A 26,822-nucleotide genomic window follows, 5' to 3' on the forward strand; every position below is an offset into this window, starting at 1 on the left:
TTTCACTCAGTATGGAACTAAATTTAACTTTCAATCTTAAACTCAATATGGTGGGAACATAAATTGATACACATTTTTGGAAAGGAGTCATGCCTTATGTATCATGGATCTGTTTTTAAAAACGTATTCTTGACAGAGCAATGTTATTTTTGGAGTCTAAGAAATAATTAAAATGCATTCAAAGATGTATTAATAATAGTAAATGACAAGAAAAAAACTCACATTTTCATAACAAAGTTATAATTAGTAAAGAATGTTATGACATATGACAACAAAATGCAATCATTAAAAATATTGTTTACAAAGGATACTTAATGATGTGGGAAAATGCTTATGATATAACAATGATTAGAAAGAAGTAATATGGTTTACACAGTTTGATCTTAGAGATGCAAAATAATTTGTACAGAAAGCAAAAAATACACCAAACGTTAATAGTGCTTATTGCTTGGTGATGGAATTATTGATAATTTTATTTTCTCTTTATTAGTTTTCTATTTTTTGACAATTTTATTCAGGCACTACTATTGTTCAGACTTTCCATTATAATGTAACATTCCTTGTATGATAAATTTCTATTTCATATTTCTTTTGAACCATTTTTAATATATTACTATGTGATTTACTCCTTTAAATTAAGTAAAATTTTAAAAGCAGCTACTCAAATATATTAATTATTATAGTAAATGGAAATAAGCAAGACTTCCTTCTTAAGAAGCCAATACCATCATATTGTTTTTAAAAAACAAATCCAACTCTATATTTTTATGCAATAACTGTATTAAATAGTAAATATAAAACAATCAGAAGAAGTATTATAAACTAAAGCAAAATAAAGCAGATGTAACAAGAATCATATGAAGCAAAAAAACAGAACTCAAAGCAAAAATTAAATTGGGTCAAAGGAGACATTCTACATTGATAAAATATGTAATATACCATGATGATTTAGTAACACAGCATCAAAACATGTGAAGGGGAAAAAAAACTGTAAATGCAAAGGGAAATTAGCAAAAGCAACCACAGGAAGAAACTTTAACACAACTATCTTAGCTTTTCATGTAGGAATAAATAATAACAAAAATACATAGAGACAAATTGAATAATATATTTCATGAAGCCTAGTATTTTACACTTGTATCCTATGGAGAATTAATTTTCTTTTCACACATCCTTAAAACATTTCCAAAAGCTATTTTTATGTTATGCTAAAAGGAAAACTGCATTAAATTCAAGGAAGCAGAAATTATAGAAGTCATATTCTTCTAAGTATGACAAAATTAAATAAGAAGTTAGTGGTTATGGGTGACCAAAGCTCCAGCAATGTCATAGTTTCCAGCCACAGTAGCCAGGGTAACACTTTCTCAGAGGTAGTGCTTCTAGCAACTTATCAGGAAGCATGATTTGCTAAAAGATTTGTGATACTTGCACATTTTATGGAGAAAATAGATTTTTTTAAATTATTCATTTTATTTTAGAGAGAGAAAGAGAATGAGGGCAGGGGAAGGGGCAGAGGGAGTAGGAGAGGGAGAATCTCAAATAGACTCCCCACTGAGCTTTGACCTTGGACACAAGGCTCAATCTTACACCCTGAGATCACAACCTGAGCTGAAGAGTCGGATGCCTAACTGATCCAGCAACCCAGCGCCCCTATGTGGGAAATAGATTATAAGCATTCTTGGCCACGAAAGAATGTAATGTTGAATATGACCAACTTTGTTGATAAGGATGAAATAACCAGAAATTCCAAATTCAACACGTGAATTCCGGAAGCCAGGTGTGGTACCAGTAGTTTGAATGAATGACGAAAATCTGGCCTTTATTGGGGACTTTATTCAATAAAGTTGAGATGCCAGTAGAGAAGTGAATCCTAAGGCTTAAGGATATAGAAATCTTCAAGTGAACTACTTAGCAATATTCTAATTGCCAAGGCCCAGTGGAGACTTCCTTTACTGAAGCACTGAGAAACATAACAATGTAAAACATACCAGCAAGACTGGAAAGCTCTAGTAGTTGTGCTCTGCATGATGGGGAGGCCGGTGGGAGATGCCTTTATAGAAATGGGTTCTCTGACTTCAGTGAGGATGATAGGATCCTAAAATTGCAGAGGCTAGAGAGCAGGGATTAACCACCAAAGAAAAGGTAGACATGTTTATGTAAATGGGCAGCAGCCCCAGAGTAGTATTAGAATTCTATGACCCACAAAAATTTGATGTTGGTATCCTATAGCTTAAAATAGATGCGTGGACTACTAAAGTTTTATTTGGTATGCATGAAACCAAATTCTCTATCAGGTTTTGGAGCAGTCTTAAGGGGTAGATTTGCAAAACTGATTCAATGCACAGACCAAGAACCTTGTGAATCAGGGGGAAGACAGGATGAATGCTCTTGAGAAAGAACATTGGGACAATGCCATAGTGTGCAATTGAACCTTCCTGCAGCCACCTACCAAGGTAGGAGACTAGGAAAAGAAAAATATACAGATTTGTGGGAATTACTAGACATTGGCTCTAAACTGACACTAATTCCTTAAGACTCAAAATGTCACCCAGTCAAATGTGCTTCTCTGATCCATTCACCAATCAGAAGGCTGCCACTTTTGAGCAGGTGCCAAAATAAGAGAAAGCTCTGCAACAAGTCCAGGATTCAAGGCAAGCTGTTCTGCTACTTGGGCCTCATGACCCAGTAGATCCAAAAGTTCTGAAATCTCTTCCCCTTACCAAAGTCTGATTTTCGTTATTGTCAATGCTGAATACCTAGCCAGACATCACATGACCCCACTACTGGTGGGCGGGGGGGGCAGTGGCTAGCAAACTAGCCTGCCATCAGGTTGAGCACAGTGAATTCCTACCATCATAGAGTGGGACATAATTCATCCTCCTTTTAGTAGACACTCTAGATTCTATCCAAAATCATACTTCTAGCACTCTTTTCATCCTAACTTGACTCATTATGCACCTTCATGTTACCCCACATCACATTGCTTTTGACCCAAGAACTCATTTTATAGCAAAAGAAGGAAATAGGCTTTGGTCCCAAGGTATTCATTGGTCTTCCTATGTGCCCCATCATACAAAAATATCTATTCTGTTAGAATGGTGAAATGGCCTATTGCAAACTTTACTTGGCTAGCTGACAACATGTTCCAGGTCTGAGACCATATCCTAAACAGTGTCTATATGCTCTAAACCAGCAACCGCTATATGGTACTGTTTCTCCCATATCCAGAATACGTAGGCCAGGAATCAAGGCATAGAAGTAAAGTGATTCCTCCTATCATTAATCCTCATGCCTCAGTTTTAGAATAACATTTGGTTCTTGTCCCCTCAACTTTAGGCTTGCCTAGTAAAGAGGTCTTAGTTCGCAAGAGAGGGATGCTTCCGTTTGAGGACAAAATGCTTCCAGAGAACTGAAAGTTGAAACAGACAACTGGATATTTGGAGATCCTCATGCCAATGACCTCACAAACAAAAAAGAAAAAGAGGACTACTATATAGGATGATTGATTTCAAAGGTCACTAGGAAATGGGCTTGCTATTATGGGATGGAAGAAGGGAGGACTATGTGAGGAGTATCTTGTACAGATGGTCCCAGATTTACAATGATTTGACTTGGGATTTTTTGACTTTATGATGGTGTGAAAGTGATGTGCCTTCAGTAGGAACCACACTTGAACTTTGATCTTTTCCCCAGCTAGCAATATGGGTATCATCCTCTCTTGTGAAGCTGGACAGTGGCAGCCAGCTGCAGTTCCCAGCCTCTTGACTGTGAGGGTGAGCAACCCTAACACTGCCAACCATTCTGTCCCATACAACTTTATTCTGCTTTTCACTTTCCGTACAGTGTTCAATAAATAACATGAGATATGCAACACTTTATCATAAAATAAGCTTTGTGTTAGATGGTTTTGCCCAATTGTAAGCTAATGTCAGTGCTCTGAGCATGTTTAAGGTAGGCTGGGCTAAGCGGGAATGTTCTGCAGGTTAGGTGTATTAAATGCATTTCAATTTACCATATTTTCAACTTACGGTGGGTTTATCAGGATGTAACCCCTTCATAAGTTGAGGAAGAGCTGTAGTACTTCAGTGTTGAGTAGTAAAATTAATGGCAGATTATAGCACCCACAAGAAAAGCATTTCCTTGAGCACTTTAAAAATGAAGATGCAGCTCAAGTCATCAGAGGAAGGAGGCTGACAACCTGAGGGATGACTAAGGGAAGAGGCAACATGGAAGGAAAGAAAAAAAATGCATTATGAATATTAATCAGAAACTTGCAGCCAGTTAGAGGAATGAAAATTTAGCCAATATGCATGCATATTCCCTCACTTGTTATGCCTACATTTATATATGCTAACTGATACTTCCTCCCTCTCTTTCTACTACTATTTTATTTAAAGTGGTGGTGATTAATATTAAAATTATTCTTTAGGATATAGAACATCAAGGCAATTGATAGAACTAAAAAAGGAAGTATTCGTCAGGTAAGGATATGGTGACTGGTAGGACTCTTGTCATCTCTTTTTGGGGAAAGGAGACTGTTTAATCTTATCAGGACTATTTGTGTGATGATGTCATTGCTCTTTTTGCTGTTGGGAAGTTAAAAATGGATAGAATTTTCTTTATGAATGCTGAGAAGACAAGTGGGTGGACTCTTCCATATAAGGTCCCTGGCTACTCAGCTCCATTGTCCTGTTTTCTTTCGTCCTGCAAGGAGCTGATAGCCTGCAAGCAACAATTCCAAGTCTCCCGAGGCAGCTGGTTTATGATTAGGTTCCGCCAACCGAGGCCACAGCTAAGGGATTCGATTGTGAGGGAAAGTAAGATGCTGTCTTGTTCCATGAGGACAAGTAGCAGGCAACTGAAAGTGACTGAGGGCACTAGAAAATGCCATCAACTTCAGTACCCACAGTCAGAGCTCCTGTTCAGATGCAGCAGCCATGCCGTCACCAGCAGTGACGGTCCCACTAACTTCAGGGTGGAGGCTGTGCATCACCAGCAGAACCCCTAGCTGCTCAGCAGGAAGCGCGGGCTCCTGCGCTCCAGCCCGGGGGTGAGAGCAGCTTCCTTATGTCTGGGCAACACTTTCTCCCTTTAGGACTTCCAGTCCTTCCTACATATAACTTTCTGATTTCTATGGTTCTCTCTTTCACTTATCTTCAATCACCTTTGTTGCCAGTTTCCAGAATTAATCCCTGAAGTACTAGAGTGAATTCTCTCTCGATTGATATTTACAGTTTCTAACTACAAGAGAGGATGGGGGCAGGACGGTGGTGGGCAGGGAGGGAGGGATTTTGGAAAGGAAAGGAACATGTTAAAGAGCCCATAGCAGAATTCTTCAGAAAACCAAACTTTCTTTGTAGAGCAAAATATCCTAATGAGTCATCTGATTATGGAATGATAACCCCAGGCACACAGCAAGGTGAGCTAAGAATGAGACCATAATCATAAATTCTAGAACATAGCAATAAATGAAAGTATTCTGCTATTTTGCCAGGATCCAGAGTTGGAGGCTGTGAAGAAACCAAGAATCTGAAGAAGAGTTACTTAGAAAAGAAAATTCTGGGAAAAATGGTGGAAATCCAGGACCCATGAATGAAAAGCAACCAAGTGAGAAATTCCTCATGATGAGAATGGCAGATGGACAAAAATCAAAAATGGACAAAAGGTAAAATAGTTCTGTGTGCCCAATATTAAAGATGCCTAATATTCAATGTTAAATTCTTTCTTGCTGTGCAGTCATGTAACATTATTTCTCCAGATATAGTACATGTTCCTTCCACCATTCCCACCATGCACATTTTCAAGTAAATCTTTTTTTTACAGATTCTTTTTCTTTATTATGTTATGTTAATCACCATACATTACATCATTAGTTTTTGATGTAGTGTTCCATGATTCATTGTTTGTGTATAACACCCAGTGCTCCATTCAGTACGTGCCCTCCTTAATACCCATCACCAGGCTAACCCATCCCCCACCCCTTCCCCTCTAGAACCCTCAGTTTGTTTTTCAGAGTCCATCGTCTCTCATGGTTCGTCTCCCCCTCCGATTTCCCCCCCTTCATTTTTCCCTTCCTACTATGTTCTTCTTTTTTTTTTTAACATATAGTGTATTATTAGTTTCAGAGGTACAGGTCTGTGATTCAACAGTCTTGCACAATTCACAGCGCTCGCCATAGCACATACCCTCCCCAATGTCTGTCACCCAGCCACCCCATCCCTCCCACCCCCCACCACTCCAGCAACCCTCAGTTTGTTTCCTGAGATTAAGAATTCCTCATATCAGTGAGATCATATTACATATAACTACCCAGTGCTTTGAGAAAAGCAAGGAATCAGTGCTATTCTCCACATTTGAGTGGATAGTTGGAGAAAAAAGACTAACCTCAAAGAGGCGTACTGTGAAAGGGATTCTGCATTCCAGGGAAGCAGGAAATCAAAACAAGAGGTAACTAGAAGAACCATAAGAAAATGAAAAAATGAAAAAACTAGAAAATCCACAGACACTGGGAAAAATAATAAGTTTCCCACTGTGCCTGGGGAATGGAGATTGAGGCTGATTTGATTTGAATCTTAATTAATAAATACTAGGAGGTGTTGACCCTTATGCCACAAATAATTATTTGAAGAAAGAGAAAATGAAAATTCTACTTTTCTACTTCATAAATGATGAAAATGGCAATTTTTCCTACCAACATTTATGAGAAGCCCTACTCCTTATGTGTGGGTCATACATGAGGGATTTTTTTCTAAAGAACACATGTATGTATGTTGGTCATACATATGTATGGAGAGGTCAATAAAAGAGTAACTTTGTAATGGGAAAACTTGACAAACATTTCAGCCAGGTAATCAAAGTTTATGTTAATACCAGTAAGTCCTGCTGACATGTACCCTATAAGTGATGTGATGAAAATGGGACATTATCTCTCTGGGCTTCCCCACAAAGCACAGAACCCTAGTGCAATCATCATGAAAACATTAATTAGGAGATATTCTACAACGCCTGATTAGTACTCCTCAAAAGTATCAAGGACATCAAAAACAAGAAAAAATCTGAGAAACTCTCACAACCAAGAGGAGTCTAAGGAGACATGGCAATTAAATGGAATGAGAGAGCCTGGATCCCTGGGGTGGGAGGCGACTCCTTAATCTGACAGTTGCAGGAAGGGCAAGATTGAGTCTTCATGACCCCACAATATTAGACTGGATTAGACGGTAAAAATCAATTAAATATCCAGGATCTTGGAACTGAAAAAGAACATGAGGTAAAAACTAAGGAAATCTAAGTAAGCTATGTACTTTAATGATAATGTATTGGTATTTTTTTCATTAATTGTGGCACATGCACCATATTAATGTAAGATGTCAATAATACGAAAAGCTGGGTATGGGGTATGTGGGAGCTCTAAGAACTAGCTTCTCAATTTTTCCATGAATATAAAGCTACTGTAAAAATTTAAAGTACTTTTTAAAATGTATAGGCTGCATTGTTCCCAGAGAAGTAGAGTGAGAATTCTAGTATGCCGTCCAGTAAAGTTAGGGGTCTCTCTTAAGATATTCTTGGTAGACCAGCTTCCTAATTGTCATGGGTCCCTTAAAGCCACTTCTAATTATCACAGAATATTCAGAAACCCTTAAAACAAATATTGTGCCATAGTCTCTGATTATTTTTGGACGTGGGGGCCTCACGAGAAAGAATATGAATTCAGTCAGAATGTAGAGTTCCGACATATACTGAATATTCAAATACTGAACTATCCAAACAATATGAGCTGCCCCCCCCCCCCACCATTCCCTTACTTCTTTTTCTCCCCTGGGACGACACCCCTGTCACCTGTTCTGTGTCAGCCACACCAGCCAGCTGGGTTTTCTTCAACCCTCCAGACAAACTTGGTTTATAAGCCCTGGCTGAGTTGGGAACTCAGATTTATATTCACTACATGGATTTCACATGCAATTAGTTATCGTGAGCATTTCTGGAAAGGCTAGGACTTTCTGTTCATCATAGACGTGGGTTTCTGTGAGTTGAGATTTGGGGAATTATTGTTAATAGTTACTGTAACCACTGCTGTACTTACATTTGGATGACTCCTTGGATATTTACAGAGCCCAGCACACTTTAGCAGGATCTACCCGTCCTGCAGCTCATATTGTCAATCGCAGAGTCTCATAATTCAAGGTTTATTTCGCTACCTTATTGTATGGTTTGGTATCCAGCACAGAAACACTTGCCTAGTCTCTTCCTTGTCTCTGAATGAGTGTTCTTTCACATGAACTAAATTAGAATTTAGGGTCGGTTCTTTATTCCCTTTGAAGTTTGGATGTTCTTCAGCATCATGCATAACACAGCATGGAGTTTTTATCTCAAAGACGCTTCTAAAGCCAATAGTTCCTAACCATTTGTGGCACTACCTAAAAAAACAACTTGTCATTGAAGCACCACAATATCAGACTTCTAAATAAGAAATAGTTAGAGGCTTTAAAGTGACATTATTTAGAGGCGCTTGGGTGGCTCAGACGGTTAAGTGTCTGCCTTCGGCTCGGGTCATGATCCCAGGGTCCTGGAATCGAGCCCCGCATGGGGCTCCCTGCTCAGCGGGGAGCCTGCTTCTCCCTCTCCCTCTGCCTGCCACTCCCCCTGCTTATGCTCTCTCTCTCTTTCTGTCAAAATAAATAAAATCTTTTAAAAAATGACATTATTTAATCCAAAATGTATAATGCAAAAAAAATTCTTGTATAACAATATGAAAATAAATTAATGGAGATACCTTCCGTGTGTGTGTGTGTGTGTGTGTGTGTGTGTGTGTGTGTGTTTCATTTGATTTCGACTTGAAGTAAGTCACACCTCAAATCTCAAACAAACCACAGTGGACTGAACAAATCCGTTTCTTGGACTCAATTCTGTTGCTTCTAATAACACTTGAAAAATATGCACCATTCACCCAGACTAGAATTTTTGTATTTTCTCTCAGGTAAAAGATCAGACAGAAACTAAACAGAAGCATATACAATTAATCTGACTATATATGTGTTTTATATTAATTAATTTTATATTAATTAATCTGACTGTAGCTCTATATAAAATGTAGAGGTATATTCACACATATTTAAAACATTTCTTCTATCTTATTTTTATTAAACTCTCTTAATATAATGGCTTGAGGAGTGAAAATGATGGCTCAAATGTGACTGTCTGGATAAATCATGCTAAAGTAGATCTACTGGATAGTCCAGAGTTCCATCCAAATGGAATGTGGCCACCTAGTATTGTACATATTCATGAGGTCCTCTCTTTTCTCAGTTGCCACCATGATGGAATCATTACACAAAAAACTTCTTATTAAGTGGCTTCATGGATTTCTTGCTGTGAAAGTTAACAGCTGAAGAGTAAGGAGATGACAAGTGAAATAATATTTAGACGGCCAACTTTGAAGACACAGAAGTGCATCAGGGGATCCATGTAGCATTGCTGTTGCGTGTTGGGAAAAAAAAACAGAAGTATACAGACACATCGGGTGGGAGGTGACTCCTTAATCTGACAGTTGCAGGAAGGGCAAGATTGAGTCTTCATGACCCCACAATATTAGACTGGATTAGATGGTAAAAATTAACTAAATATCCAGATGCTTGATTTACTTGAAACTTTGATTTACTTGAAATTTCTAGATGTTTGGCCTTATGTCAAGTTACAGACTAAACATCTGGACTAATTGTGCACTGTTTGTCTTTCCACACACATAATTTGGTGTCATGCCAGAGATGTGGGAGTGCCATAAACATCATCGTGCTCCCAGATGGTGAACAATCACAACACATCTCCCTCTCATTTCCCTTTCTGATAAGTTAGAATATGCACTATCTGGTCACAGAGCTAGAGTGAATTTTGCTTCAATGGTCATAGCTCAAAATATTGTGTTTATTGGTAATGAAAACATCTACTAACTTTGTCAATACAAGCCAGTCCATTTTCCAGAGAACTGAAAACATTACATAGAATGTTATCCTATCTATTCCTAAATTCAATGCCCATCATTTCCCTTGAGCAATTATTCTGTATTGTAGTGGTCTTAAAGTGCAGTTCTCCGACCAGCACTGGGAACACTTGTAAGAAATTAAAATTTCAAGACTCACCCCAGATCTACTGAATCGAAACTCTGGCACTGGGGACCAGTCATCTGTGTTTTTACAAGCCTTGCAAGTGATTCTGACAGTCCATAAAATATGAAGACTCTTGTAACCAAAAAAAAAAAAAAGAAAGTCTAAACTTCCAGATTCACTTCTCTTCTTCAGATTAACTGCACTTGTAACTCTTTGAACCAGGAGAAATAATGTATTTCTTTATTTTCTCTTTTCTATCTCCAGACACAGACTTTAAGGCTTTTTACTTCTTTGGGCTATTTTAAACCTCTATGTTTTGCTAACATCAATGTAATGAAGTATTTTTCCCCCTTTTCATTCATTAACATTTTATATCCTTCAGCATTTTTTTGTTTCATTTTCTCACATCTTCTGGACTTTTAGGGGAATCTTGGCCTGAAAGCAGAATTCCAAATATAAACCATTTCTATATGAAAGTGCTGAAATTCTGTCAAGCATAGTTCTGTTTTCAGCCAATCACTGAGCAAACTTTTTAAGCCACTCTTAACGTCAATATTTTATCTACCTTAATGTCAAAATGCTTAAGAAATCGTTTCTCCCTCAGAAGAAAACTCAGAAGAGTTCCAGTGCTGAATTATATGCCCCAATCTTGGCTAGATTATTCATAATTTCTAAGGTTAGTCCCAAAGGGGACAACTAAGCACAAGATGTAAATTCTTCCATCGCTTTGAAATTGGTAGGGTATTTATCGTTGGTAGTCTCCCCAAATGATATTTATTTACTCAATCACTGAAAATAAGTGAACCCTGATCTAAAATCTTGCATGGGGTAGAATATACATGCATTTCAAAACTGATTACTGACAGTTTTTTCTTAACAACAGACAATTAAGAACACTGTGGACTTTACAAGGCAATCAGGGAAATAATTTTGGTGTTAACTCCATAGACTCTTTGTACAGACTAGTCTTTCATAACAGCAGAACTGATATTAATGTTTCTTCAGAGTTTATACCTAAACAATTGTGAGAAAATGATGGCAAGCAGGAATCATGGTGGATACCATGACAGCTCTAAACGGTGACGTAGCAAGGCTACGTCCCAACCTCTTTTCTTATTATCTGACAACATACGGCAGTTACACCTTGAGATAAGAAGCAAGAAAGCCTGAGTTGCGCTCCTGGTTTCATCACTTACTAGAAGTGAGATGCTAAGTGTAATAGAGACAGGAAGTTGATTCTCTATAGATATTCCCTCTTGTTTTCATAGTACTGGAATCCCCCATTTTCAGCTAGGCACATGGAGCCCAGAACCAAACAATTTGTGCGTTCTTGTCAGCAGAAGGAATGTATGACTTCTAAAGATTATGCTTCCCTTTCTTGTTTTTCCTTCTAACTAGAATATGATCACAATTGCTGGAGCTTCAGCAGCCCTTTTTGTTAATGAGGTGACCTTGGGACTGAATGCCTTATACTGTAAAGCAATAAGATAAAAGGATCTTTGATCTCTGACAAGTAAAGCACTATAGCAGCCCTGGACTTGAGAGGGAAATGTAAATATAAAGGCTTAGGAAAAAAGAAATTTTATCTTGTTTAGGCCAAAGTGTTTCTTGTTTCTCTTTCTTGAGTCAATCCTAACTCAACTAATAAACTAGGCATGATATTTAATCATTTTGAGCCCTCAGCAGTCTTACTTGAGAAATGTAAATAATCTTATTCACAGAGTGGTTCTTAGAATTTATCGAGATAATATATGTAAAAGCACTTCAAAGCAATATACAAATATGGGTTCTCATTATGAATTTCATAATATTTCATAGTAAAAATTTGATTATAGTAGAGATCAAAAGCACTGACGCATTGTTTTATGTGTTGATCTATTTTTTTCCTAAGTAGAAACATATGCAAGAAGATTCTTGGTCAATAATTGTTAGAATGGTTTAACACAAAATACATTAGAACCACAGTCTTTGCTTTTAGTTAATATTTCCCAGCATTTCACTGGTCAGTTTCCATCAACCATTATCTAAGGATAAGTTTTGAACATTTCGTGAGCATCATTTTTCAGACAGCTTATCCAAGGATATCACAGATGCAATTCAGATCATCTTTGTGGAGCCTGTTGATGATATTTCATGTCAAGGCAAGAATGTTTTATACTATGATTACAGAACTTTGGGGTTTCAATTACACACTGCTCCAAATTCTTGAGAAAAATCAAAGGTCAGCTAGGAAGGAAATCCTGAATTTAATCAGAGGCACTCCTGTGACCTTAATCTCCACCAAAGCAGTGGAGATTGGATCTTGGATCCATCATTGGATTCCAGTTTTCATGAAACAGAATTTTGTGGCCTGCAAAGAGGCTTGTGAAACATAGGAAGCTCTTAGTAATCAATAAAGTAGCACACAGGCACTTACCGTATTCATCAGAGAAATCAACTTTGATTTGATTGCACAAAATTTGTCCCACTCATTGACTATATAAAATACTCAGCATTCATATCCTGTGATTTGTATCGCTGCATTCAGTTAGATCGTAAGAACTTAGTGTGCGTTTAACCCAGTGATACAGCAAAATTCTAAAACTCTGTGATACAGCAGTACTCTCACATTCAGATCCAATCAGAGCTATGCTAATGTTTCATTCCTGGGGAGAGATCTACTTTTCTCCTAACGAAGTGTACAGAGTAAGCTGCTTGTTCATTCACCAGTAATTGCTGTTCATTGCCTTTGCTCATGTAATGATGAAAAAGAATTTTTCACGTAGGGAAGAAAGGGTGATTAGGTATGGTGATTCTCTAGTTTGATCATTACTGGGAAATAATAGTTAATTAATTAGATTGTCCAGGATAGAACACTAGGAGCAATTATTAGCCTGGATTAATGTAAGTTCTGTTTTTTTCTTCTGAAAGGTTGCACCTGGGGTCCTTTTATGGCAGTTGTGTAAAGATCTTCTCTTTGTCTGGATGGTGGAAAATGCAATCTTACGTGTAACTCATTTATATTATTTTTTACAATGCAGAAAGATGAAAAGGGGTAAAGTGAACATGGAAACAAAACAATACTGACTATAATAGAATTCATGTCAAATATTTGAGTTGAATTTTTGGATAGAGGTTTAAAAGACTCACATTTAAGTTAACCCCTCAGGATATTCTCAATTGCTCCAACTCAAACCCCTTTTCCCTTCTGTTTGATGTTTATTTCCCTTAAAATGTAATATGCAATGTTCTGCTCTAATTTTTCTCTAAATGTATCATAGGAATAGTCCTGGTGGCCCTGTTTTTTGAATTCATTTATCATTTATCATGCACTGATTTAACAAATATTTAATGAGCACTTGCTAGGCATTCAGAATATATGTGATAACAATGCACATTTTCTGTATTCACAAGTTCATAATTTTATAGGCTTCATGTCTTAGAAGATATTTAATTAATACTAACAGTTTTTACTTTTAATTAAAAAAAGAATATGTGTGTGTGTGTGTGTTATAATGTCATGAAATGACTCATCAAACAGAAAAATGTTGCATACTAATAGGGATTAGTAGGGAAGTTAGTGGAATGAGATATATTACTTAGTAATTTAGAATAATTCTTCATTAATGACTTTAAGACATAAAATAATCACTTAAAGGCAAATTATAACACAGTATTATACAAATTTATTTAAAAATTTATTTGGGGGCATCTGGGTGGCTCAGCCAGTTAAGCAGTCCACTCTTGGTTTTGGCTCAGGCCATGACCTCAGGGTCGAGGGATTGAGCCCCAGGTCGGGCTCTTCATTCAGTGGGGAGTCTGCTTGAGGATTCTCTCTCTCCCTCTGCCCCTCCCCCTGCTCATACTCTCTCTCTCTCTAAAATAATATAAAAAGAAATAAATCTTAAAAAATGTATTTGGCAAATGTCCCATCTAGGAATTCTATATATAATGAGAAATGACATTGAAGTCCTCATTCTTAGATGTCTTTCTTGTTCCTCCATACCCTTGTTAATGAAAACAAAAGAAAACTTCATTGTTGTAAAGAAACATTTCTTAGGGTATTATGTTCACCCTCAAAGCTACAACCCCCAAGCGGCAAAATCTCTGAGCCCAACACACTCTGCTCTTCCCTCCAACGTGACTTCCTTTGGGTTCCCGACTGCTTGCAAGGACAGAAGCAAAAGTCTAGAGCTCTGTTGGTACATCTGAACAGGCAGAAATACCTCATTTAAGTTCTGTTTTTCTCACTTAATTGCTCAATGGATTTGGGTTTTGGTTAACTCATTTGTGAACTGGAAATAGTAATAGGGTTGTGAAAATCAAGTGAAATTAAGTGTGTAAAGATATTTTGAAAGACTATAAATAAACCAGTGAAACTTAGGACGGTGGTGCTATTAGACCATCAGCATCTACGAACCAGGTTTAGGTTTTCTTCAGGTTTTTTTTTTATCCTTCACAGTATCAAGCACAATTCCTGGTCTGATGTAAAGAGTTCGTGAAAGTTTTCCAAATGAATTACTCACCTTCACAAATAAAATGAATTTCTCCACTTAGAGCTTTAGACAAGACAGATTGGCTTGTTGTCTGTGATATGAACCCAGACTCTTAAGAGTGAACCCAACATGAAACTACTTCTTCCTCATGCAGAGCTTTCTGCTCATCCAGTGACTCAAAGACAGCCATCCTTCATGGAATGACCTAGAAATCTATGTTGCCTACCACTTGTGATTTCTCCATCTAATGTTGGCCTCCTCTAGAGATATAAGGGAATCAAAGAGGGCTCTTTCCAAGCCTCAGTTTGGAAGTGAGAGTGACTCACAGGGCTGAATAATGAGAAATGCCTGCCCATTGGGAGGAACATCCATGACAGTTCACCAGGAATCTTTAAAAGAAAGCACATGGAGTGCAGAGGAGACCTCACTTTAATCAAGCTTCCTTTACTACAAAATGACTATTTCATAGTTAATCATATTTCCACCATAACTGGTAATATAGATTTTCTTGGATCCTAAAAATAGAAGACAACATTTTTTAAAATAATCAAATAGAAATAAGAAGGGATAAAATAAACATTTACTTAGCCAGGGAAATGAAGAAAAAAAAAAAAAAAGCAACCCAGAAAATGTAATGTGTAATTCAGAGGTTTAATGGGAATACAGATGGTAAGGAAATGAAAGATGTTCATATGTTTTGAAACGAGAATATAAATGTCTAGTTTTTAATGTTTTTTACAAGGCAACAAAAATACAATTCTTGTTTGTTTTGTTGGGAAGAAGGTGGGGACAAAGAGAGACAATGATAGGACAAAAAATTAAGATAACATTTACTGAGAACTTTTCCAGGTACTTCCACATGTACTGGTTCATGCTTGGTATCATTACTTTTTAAAATTTATTTTATTAAAAAATAAACAAAAATGATCCAGGATTTGAATCCAAATCTGTCTTTTTAATTATACAACATTCCTTCTCCATATAAGGGTCCAGGGTGACATCTACAGGCTAAAAAGTAAGACCGACCTGGTAACAGAGATTGTTCTCCAAGTTGTGGAAATGTTTGTGTCATGTTTGGCCCAAAATCAAGGATATAAGGAAAGTACAGACACTTTGGATCAATTGTACTCAATGAAATTATGAAAATCAATGTTTGGAATGAAGACTAATCTTTACAAAGGAAATTTAATGTTTATTTATATACAGGTGCAAATAATGGAAAGTCAAGGTAAAGAAATTCACAAATAACCACAGCCCATAAATACTCTTTACTTTAGTAAAAAGATAAACCCATCCCAATATGTCAATAAATCTGTAAGAGAAAGAAAAGATTCACAGTAGTGCCAAATTTTAACTTCTTCTGTCAAGCACAACTTAATAAAAATGTGCCTTATTTCAAAAGCTGAGACAAATCAGATGTTCTCTCCTTTTATTATAAATCACTGCATAGATCAGCCAACTCATGTTCCTTGTGGTGAATTTATTTGGGAATGCAATACACAAAGAGAATAAATAGCCAAAACTATTCCAACTTCCAATATTTTTATAGGCAGAAATATGTTCCTGATATGTATATGTATGTATACACATATGTGTATCTGATAACATTTCATAGTCATGGACTTAATGGTTCTCAAAGTTGTCTCCCATCTGAAGTACTAAGTAATATTCTTGGCAGTATGAGCCCATTTTAAAGGTCAAAGATAGAAAGTTGATTCTTCATTTAACACTAAGAAAAATGTTCTCTAGGGATGGAACCTTTCTAACACCATACATTCTCAACCAATTTTCTTGAACTTTGGCCCAGACCAAAGAAAAATTTTTTACTCCTGCTGTAATTTTGTAAGAAACTAACAGAAAAAAAAAATATTATCCTTAGAAATCACACAGAAGAGTCACATCTGTAGGGACATAGCTAGAGATACAAGATGATCTGCAGAGTTACCTGTGTAATAGACACATTTCTGGTAGCCTTTAAAAACATTAACAGCATTGGTCCCACCCCAGAAGAAGATGGGTTCCCATCCCATCCCAGATGAAGGAATGAGGTCATAGTGATCCTTGTGCTAACTGGTCTTGCCAGATGAGTAAGTCAGGATGGCATACCATCGAACTGCCAGGAAACTGTTATTTCTCTAGGAGGATTTTAGACCAAGAGTTAACAGAGACAAGAGAGGGGCCGTTAGCACAATAGCACAGAACACCATGAGTGTCTGTGCTCAGATGAGTAAGTCAGGATGGCTTGTGATCCTTGTGCTAACTGGTCTTGCCAGATGAGTAAGTCAGGATGGCATATCATCGAACTGCCAGGAAACTGTTATTTCTCTAGGAGGATTTTAGACCAAGAGTTAACAGAGACAAGAGAGGGGCCGTTAGCACAATAGCACAGAACACCAACGGTGTCAGAGTCCGTTGGTGCAAACCGTGACTCGTACTAACTTGAGGTGAGACCTACAGCAGGTTGCTTAACTTTTTGTTCCTTAATTTCTTCATCTGTAAACCATGGATAAATATAATACCAGGGGGAAAAGTTAGTCCAGTCAGACTCACCACAAATGATAAATCTCAATCAGTACCACTTTGACTCATAATATAAAAGACAGAGGTCATAGCAAGACCAAGTAAGCATTCTTTCCAGGGAGATGTTTGAGACTATCAATGTCAGTCCCAAAAGTCCTTTCTTTTCCACACATTTCAGATTTAACATAGAAGTCATCATTGATTCATCTCTCTTTTTTTCAACAGATTCTGTTGGGTCCACACTTAAAATATGTCCAGAATAAGATTATTTCTTGTCACCTTCATTTCTAATCCAAGCGATTTTATTACTTTGCCTGCACGGATGCAAGACTTCCAGACTTGAATTCTTCCTTCCTTATACTCCTTCTCTCTTATAGTTTAGTCCCCACACAGAAACCAACATATTCCTTAAAAATGCAAATTGTATCACATCGTTCTCCTGCTAAATGCTCCAATGGCCTCCCATAGCACCAGAACGAAATCCAAAGAATTTAGCAAAGCCTCCATGATCTGGATGCTCCTCTGACCTCATTTGGTCCTGCTCTTGTCCCCATGGCCACTACCCGAGTTGCACTGGCCTGTTTAGTGTTCTTTAAGCATGCCAAGATTGCTTCTGCCTCATGGACCTTGGATCCATTCTTTCCCTCTGCCTGGCAGGTTTGTCTTTCCATCATGAGCATGTTCCTTCATCTCATTCATGTCTCTGTGCATATAATACTCCCTCAAGAGAGCCATCTCTGACCACCTTAACTAATACCATCCTTCCCATCATTTATTATTCTCCTATCCTGCTGTACTATTTGTTCCTAGCACTTATCATGTCCTAATATTATTTTATGTACTTTGTTGTTATTCTTATTTGTTACTCTATGAAAATCAAAAGCCTTTAAGGGTTAGAGATATACTTAATACCAATGCCTCCTCAGTGCCTAGAGCAAAACTTAGAATATAGACATGTTCAATAAATATTAGTTAAAAATGAATAACTGTCAACTGTATGCAAAAAACACAGAAAGCTTTGAAAAGAAACAAAAAACACCAACAGCAAAACAACTTGAAAATGAGTTCACAGGAAATTTTTACTTTGTTTTTTACACATTTCAATATCAAGAAAAAATTTCTATGAGCATGTATTAGTTTATAACAAAAAAATAATCATTTGGTTAAAGACAAAAAAAAAATGATCAAGTAGACTTTATTCCAGGGATGCAAGGATGGTTCAACATCAGCATGTCAATCACTGTGAAAAACCACATTAACAAAATGAAGTTGCTCAGCAAGCAACTGATGCATTAGGAACTGCAAAAGGAAGTAGAAGAAAAGAGAGAAAGGTTGGCACTTTTCTCCTGAATAGATATGTATATGTAATATATTAAACATTTAGGATCTCCAAAATCTTAATATATTCTCAACAACATTTAGTCTTTTGACATTGCACATCTGATTTGATAACACTAATTTTTAAAAATTAAAGTTAAACACAAACACACACAAAGGGGAGAACACATGCTCTTTATAGAAAATTTGGATGATATAAAATTTAAGCAATTTTTTAAAAATCACCTAACCACTGCTAAAATTTGAGCAGGTATGTAACATTTGGTATATTATATAAACTGTCTTGCACCCTATTTTTATTTAACTTAATATTTTATCATGAATATTTTCCAATGGCATTACTATAGTTTGTGCATAATATACTTTTTTAAAATTATTATGTTATGTTAATCACCATACATTACATCATTAGTTTTTGATGTAGCGTTCCATGATTCATTGTTTGCATATAACACCCAGTGCTCCACGCAGAACGTGCCCTCTTTAATACCCATCACCAGGCTAACTCATCCCCCCACTCCCCTCCCCTCTAGAACCCTCAGTTTGTTTCTCAAAGTCCATAGTCTCTCATGGTTCATCTCCCCCTCTGATTCCCCCCCTTCATTCATACTTGAATCTCTATTATTTAACATTTAGGTTGTTTCCTTTTTGTTTTCTGTTGTTTTAGTATGTAACGCTTCAATGAATATCCTTGTACAGAAACCTTCTTTCGCATCTCTGATTACTTCCATTTAATAAATTCCTGGAAATGGAAATACAGGGTAAAAGGGAGATATTTAAGACTTTTGAGAATGTTACCAGTGGACCTCCAGAAAGACTGAATCACTTCCCATTTACACTAGCCCTGTGTAAGAGTGTTTATTTTTTGCATCTTTACCAACTCAGTATCATCTTTGAATTTTAATCTTGGGCATTTTGATGGATGAGATAGCATCTTATTGTATTATTTTGCATCTCTGATTTCTAGGGAGTTTGAAAATGTTTACATATACTTTATAAGCCATTTGAATTCCTTTTTTAAATGAATTTTTATTTATCAGTGAATGCTTTTTTCTTTATTGAGTTGCAAAGACCCTTACATATTAGGATCAAACATTGTCTCGCCATATATACCAAAAACCACTTTGTTTTCCCTGCTCGAGAGAAATTCCTAGAGCAACGTACAAAAACAAGAAGAAGCAATTGCTCCATATTAATTACCAACACTGGGGTTGATTTGATCACCAGCAACTCAACAGCTTTTGATCTCTTTCTGTGTGCTAGGGACCACACTGGGTACAGAGTAAGAACACACAGCCACTGGGCTGCAGTCACACACAACGTGCATGGGGACGCAGGTGCATAAACCGCTAACTATGAAAAACGTGTTAAGTCTTGAGACATAGACCCACTGTGTGACTTCCCTGGGGATGTGAGGGGACTTGTGTCGTTGCTGAATTCCCTTCCAATCCTCATTTTGCCCTGAACATAGGCATACACACACATTACACAGACATCACAGACATACACACCAAACACATAGAACATACTCATCCACCCACACCCTTCTTTCATATATATATATACACATATATATATATATTTTATAGATATCTTTCTCTGTACCGTTTACAGAAGAGCATTCTTGGTAAGCAAAGGTAAAAAGGGAAGACCAGACAGGTCTATTATTTCCCCCATGCTTCCTTTTAAAATTTATGTTCCAGTGGCACTGCTCATGTGAATGTAGCCCTTTGCTCCCAAGTTCCGTCCGGCCTCGTGCCAAGCTACTCAGTCCACATCCCCCTGACTTCTGTGTAATTTCCAAAGAAGTGAACCAAGGCACAGCTTGGTTAGCCTGCTGATTAAAAGGTAACAATAATAAAGTTTGTTTTAGATAAAATGGAAGTGTCTCTTTCAAAATAAGAAAAAGGCATTTTAATACGTTCTAGGACTATAATAAAATAACCTTTTAGTGTTCAGGAGATAAACAACATTTATCCCTGAAAAACCTATGAACACCTTTTTCTCTGACATTTTGTGGCCTTTTGAATGTAACCCTATTCATACAGATAATGACACATGTTTGTAGAGGTCAAGAGACACAAGTAATCAAAAGGAACACTAGAACTGAATCCAGGTACTAGGATCCCCGGCTTACTGTTCATCTCAGTACATGATGTTGCCTCCCTGTTTGAATATAAGGAATACAGGCTTGACCTGGAATCCACTTATCCAAGCAGAGTTGGACGGGCCATATGGGGCTGCATTAGGTGGATGCTGAAGGAAGCTGAGTGAAAGGTGTGGAGAGGACATCACATCAGTCCATGGCAGAGATAGTGATGTCCTAGTTCAGGCAGGCCTGCGTCCTCATTGCCATGGTTACCATCATCCTCAACCACCTCTTTTCCTCTGCACTACCACAGCCCCCGGACAGCCGTCACCGTTGTTACCCTTACTCTCCTCACATCCTCTTCACACAGATGCCAAGGTGATATTGACCAAACTCTTACTCGGCTGGGTAACCACTTGCTTCAAACCTCCTATCTGCAAGATTAGGTTTAAGCTAATTGATAGGACTCGTCTGTGATCTGTCTCTGCCTGCTCTTCAGCCTCATTTTCCATTGCTCCTTACCTTGAACTTGATACTCCAGATGTAGTTCATCCTTTTGGGAAGCCTCCCTTATCCCCTTTAGCTGGGTTAAGTTTCCATCTTTGGATCTTCTGTATGTCATTCAAGAATTGTATTAATATTTTCTAAAAACCAAGGTTTTTGTGTTTGATCTGTACTAGGCACTCAGGACATGTTTTTTTGTTTTTGTTCGTGGTGGTGTTTGTTTGTTTTTTGTTTGTTTTTTTAGGAGAGGCCATCGAATGTAGAATCAGACTCTGGAGCCCAAATCTCTGGGTTTGATCACAGCCCCCAGCACTTGCTGACTGTGTGACTGGCATCGGTTACTCAATCTCTCTGTTCCTCAGTTTTTCTGTCCATAAAATGAGGGAAAAAAAAACCCCTAACATTCCGAAGTGTTATTGGGAGGGTGCATAAAACACTTAAAACAGTGGCTGGCAAATACATGCTAGGTAGGCTATACAAATATTTGCTGTTTGGAGCGTGATGAAAGAAACATATAACATGTGCCCTCCCTCAAGGAGCATAAAGAGAGAATAAATGTAATATGAAAAGATAACTAATAATTAAATTCAAACTACTTAGCACCAAACACACAGGCTAATACATAAGGAAGTCCTCCCGAATTCCCGAGGAGGTCCAAGCGTGTGGGACATCAAACACGGCATGCAGGTGGTGCTCTCAGTGGGGCTCTGGGGACGTTTTCAGAGCAGGTGCCTGCTGTATGGAGCTCTCCGTACAGAATGGCTTCGCAGACTGCTCAGCAGCTCCGGCTTCCCGGAGCTGGCTTCCGGTAGCGCCCCCACCGCGAGGGAACCGTCAATGCTGTACACGCTTCCACGCATCTCCTCGGAGAATGGCATTGCACCTCGTGAAGAACCCTGCAGATAGAGAAGAGCAGATAGGGACATTGTAGGCAAGAAGAGCATGACCAAAAGAATGGCTCTAAGAATGCCCATAAAGGGTTTGTGGATCAGGGTGTAGGGTGAGATGTAGCAGAGATAGAATTCTGATAAAGACACCAGGGACCAGAAGGTGAAGGACCTTGGTGACGGGTTAAGAGGTTAAATTGGCATGCTCTGCACTTTCTCTTCCTATGCCTCAATTGCTGGAAGTGAGTGGAAGGAGGGTAAGCTTTGGAGTCAAACCAGCATGGGTTTGAATCCCACTTCTCCCATTTACTTGGCATAGAAGTCATTCCATTTCTCTCAACATCCATAACAAAAATACATGAGTGGATCGTCGTGAAGAAGTAAGAGGTACGTTAGACAAAGTCCTCAGCAAAGTGTCAGGTGTGACGGGCACCAAAAGCGTGTTTGCTTTTTGAAGCCCCGGCTCTGTTCTGCCCTCACTTCAGGTGAATAACTTGCACCTGGGTAACTTTCCACTTCGTTTTATTTTTGACTCTAACTAAACACACCTAATTATCAAGTTTAGAGATCGGGAAAGAATGTATTTTGCTCCGAGTATCTGAAACAAATTATAGTCTCGAGGCTCAATGGCAGGTTCCTAGGAGGAGCTGCTCTGAAGAGGGCCGCTGAGAGGGGTTTATTTAGAACGCCTCCGACAAAGCACCTCGGAGAGGCAATTAGCCAGCGCCGGGAATCTGGTTAAGAGGCGGAAAACGATTACTTTGGCAGGCAGGATGGATGTTCTTTTTTGTATATGGCCTATCATATATATATATATATATTTTCAATTTTACTGAAAAGAAAGTCTTTAGAGGCAGATTTTTTTTTAAAGAACCTTCTATTTTGAAGTCTCTTCAATGAGCAGAAATGTACCTGTACTTGGCTCTGCTGCTTCCATTTCCCACCTAATTTGAAGTCTCCAGGTTAACAGCCTCTCCCTGCTTACACTTTGTTCTTTTAGAGGATACTTTGGATTGCCCATACTTTTTTGGGGGTACCAAATGGGTAGCTGAATGATGGATACAGCTTGTTGCATCTTTGTAAGTTAGCGTAGGCCATGGAAAGTAGTCTGGCTACCGAAAAGAAAACATCCCCTTTGTTCGGGTGATATGGTTGTATTCAGTTAAACATCCAAGCTAAAAGATCTTACAGATACAGCCTTTCAGCCACTGTCAAAAACTCAAGCTGATGACTGTTGGGGGACTAATGATGAAGGTGTCTGAATTATAGGCCAGAACTTCTGTTCCTTCAACTGTGGGCCTTTAGAGCATTGCTATGCCCTTTGTGAGTACAGCCAAGGGCCTAAAGAAAAGAGAAACTCAGTGTCATTGGCTCCTGTGGTTCTGCATCAGCATAGGCAGTGGATTGTTGGAAGAGGCTAAGGTGAGTTTGGGATTAAAATGCATTTCACTTTCCCTTCTACTTATTCCAGTGGATTCAATTGATTTTTTAAATTATGGAGCTTGGGGGCACCTGGGTGGCTCAGTTGGTTGAGTGTCTGCCTTCAGCTCGGGTAATGATTCTGGAGTCCTGGGATTGAGCCCCGCATCGGGCTTCCTGCTTGGCGGAAAGCCTGCTTCTCCCTCTCCCTCTGCCTGCCATTCCCCCTGCTTGTGCTCTCTCTCTCACTATCTCTCTCTCTCTGTCAAAGAAATCAATCAAATCTATAAAAAAATTTAAATTATGGAGCTTTATTAATACATTTCTGATTGGATTTGTGAATTGCATTCACACATGCAAAGATTGGCGGTGGGCACATTTATTAATTCATGAATTTCACCTATAGGCTTATCTGGGAAGCTGCACCTGCCCGGCAGCATGAGGTGGGCTGTCATAGGTTGAATTGTGTCCTTTTCCCCAACCACCGGCAAACAAACAAAACAAACAAAATAAAAACATATGTTGGAATCCTAACCTCTAGTGCCCCAGAAGGTGATTTTATTTGGAAATTGGGTCATTGCAGATATAATGAGTTTAGTTAAGATGAGGTCATTGGTGCTGGTTCTAATTCAATATACTGGTATCCTTATAAAAAGGGAAAATTAGAACAAAGAGACAGATAAAGAGAGAGGGAAGAAGATGCAGAGAGACAGGGAACAGAATGCTGTCAACCACCCAAGGAGAGGACTGGAATGATCTATCCTTCAGAGCCATCAGAAGGAACCAGCCCTGCTGACATCAGCCCTGCTGACACCCAGACTTCTAGGCTCCAGAATTGTTTGTGAAATAATAAATTTCTGTAGCATAAGTCACTCAGTTTCTAGTATTTTTTTTTAATACCAAACTAATATAGAGGCTTACACTTTAAAATTGGCATTTCCTACTTCAGACATCGTATTGTTTCATTGATATTAGCTTGGTCACTCTAGATATTACAAGAACAATTTCACTTGAAAAATTAATTTGAAGATACCATTGTTCTTATAGCTAATTTTCAGTGCAGTTTCTAAAAAGCATAATTATGTGCATCCTCTGTACCTGTCCTAATAACACACTATATTATAGTAACCTGTTTAAGCATCTTCCCAACATAGTTCTTTGCTTCTCATCAGCAGGGACCAAACAGATCAGGTCCTTGACTTCAGATTTCCTCCTGCTTCTTGGCTGGGACAGTAGTTGTGTCATATTTAATTTTGAATTTTTGAACCCCCTCTGAGACACACCTATACGAATTTACCCACTGCTCTTGCCACGTCGTACCCCAAAATACCTACCATGCCTTGACCTATTACCCACGAGATTTCTGATGCTTGATCAGTCTTCCAGTTTAGAATTTCTATTTCCATCTTCATTCCCGAATTCTAAGTTTTGTCTATTTTTGTCCTTCTCCTCTGGTTACTACCTTGCTTCCTGGCCTTACCTTTTTTGCTTCACATGGTTTCTTACCTCTCCCCAGGTTCATTGACCTTGGCCTCAGGGATCCTCAACTCTGTACTAGACGCCATTTAAATAATGTGGTGGAGGCTAAAGTTCTGTGAGTCCAAAGCTGTAATAGGGATTTGTCGGGCCTTAAACAAGGGATAAGAACATCCAATGAGACCTACGAAAGATGGCTGAAGTTCTAGGAACTGTTGCCCACACAGCCTGCTCTCCAAGCCTCGGGAGCATGGACTTTAACTCCGAGGGGCAGTGAGCTGGTCTAATTCATGTTCTCATTCTTGATAAATGAATACCTGAATAAAGGACTGAAAGAATTTCAAGTAGGTATCTATGAAGCAACATGAAGAAATATAGATGCAACCATATTCATGTCACTCTCCTTCCTCACAGGCTTCAAGACGCATGGAGGGGTTGGAGAGGCCAGGAGAAGGAGGAAGAAGAAGCTAGAGACAGAGGCAGAAGGCGGCCAGAGGGAGGCACCAGCCGGGTTTTGAACGAGGCTAATGCCCCAGGACCGCCCCCTCCCCCCCCCCGCCCCCCACAGAGGCCGTGTGGTGCAGTGGCTAGGAGTTTATGTCCCGCAGCGGCACACGTGAGGCTTGACATCGTAGCTGCTTAGTAGTTGTAGAACTTGGGGAAAGTACCAAATCTCGTTGAAAGATCCAGCTTAATAATCCAAAGTATGGTAAAAGATATTATTGACCTCACAGACTACAAAGAGGATTAAATAAGATTGTAAAACATAAAACCTAGTGCCTAATACATACTAGAAACTCAAGAAATATTAGTTGTTCATATGTACTCCTTTTTAGGAAAAATAGTGATTCTTCCTTTATAATTTAGGTTTTAGGCTCAAAGTACCAGGTATACCTCTCTCATACACCAAGAAAATAAGCATACAAAAAATGATTTAGTAACTCAACAATTTTTTTTAGGAATTTTTTTTTAAAGATTTTATTTATTTATTTGACAGAGAGAGAGACAGCGAGAGCAGGAACACAAGCAGGGGGAGTGGGTGAGGGAGAAGCAGGCTTCCCGCCGAGCAGGGAGCCTGATGTGGGACTCGATCCCAGGACCCTGGGATCATGACCTGAGCCGAAGACAGACGCTTAATGACTGAGCCACCCAGGCGCCCTTTTTAGGCACTTTCTAACTCTATGCCCAAACTGACAATGCTGAGTGAAACAGTCTAGCAGATAATAATGGATTTATGACATAAGTCACAAAGGATTAAGACCTCTGTGACTCACTCATTTATTCATTCCTGCTTAATTTGCACACCGAAGGCTAATTTAATGAGCCCTACTCCATCCATACATTTATCTAGAAAATCAGAAAGGCAAGTCTTTGAGAGACATCAAAATGTGGCACTGACAACACGTACCTCATACGGTTTATTTCTAAAACAGCTCATCAGTTGTAAATTGTACATTTAAGAATTAATTTATTAAATCCAGTGTTACACAGCCAAACAAATATTGACATGATGTATCATCACAATATGCTCTCAATAACAGTTTTTACATTGCTAACGAGTTTTGCCAGAAAATCAAGAGATTTATGCCAAAAACTGGCTCTCTGCGTTTGTCTGCCAACCTTGGCCGCTGTTTTGCATCCAAAGACAAAATTACCACAACACCCTCTGTATAGCAAAGCAGATTATAGAGCCATAAACCTACTTCTCGAATGTTCACAATTCTTTGTTGTGTGTGTGTGTGTATATATATATACTGAAAAAGAGTCTAAGTGCGACTATACAGATTATTGAATGTTAACTTTTTCAAGCCAAGTGAGATCACAGAAATGTTCAAAAGCAACCTGTGAAGTACTCTTTTTCATCTTAGAGAAATATTTCAATATAATTCTAGGAAAATGATAGCAAACATGTAATGATTTGCAGGGTAGACTTCATAATCATATAGCCCTAGGAGCCTATTTCCTTCTAACTTTGGACACATTAACCTAAATCTTGGCTTTAACAGTAAAGAAA

This window comes from Zalophus californianus, chromosome 3 (genome assembly GCF_009762305.2).
Source record: "Zalophus californianus isolate mZalCal1 chromosome 3, mZalCal1.pri.v2, whole genome shotgun sequence".
Lineage (NCBI taxonomy): Eukaryota > Metazoa > Chordata > Mammalia > Carnivora > Otariidae > Zalophus > Zalophus californianus.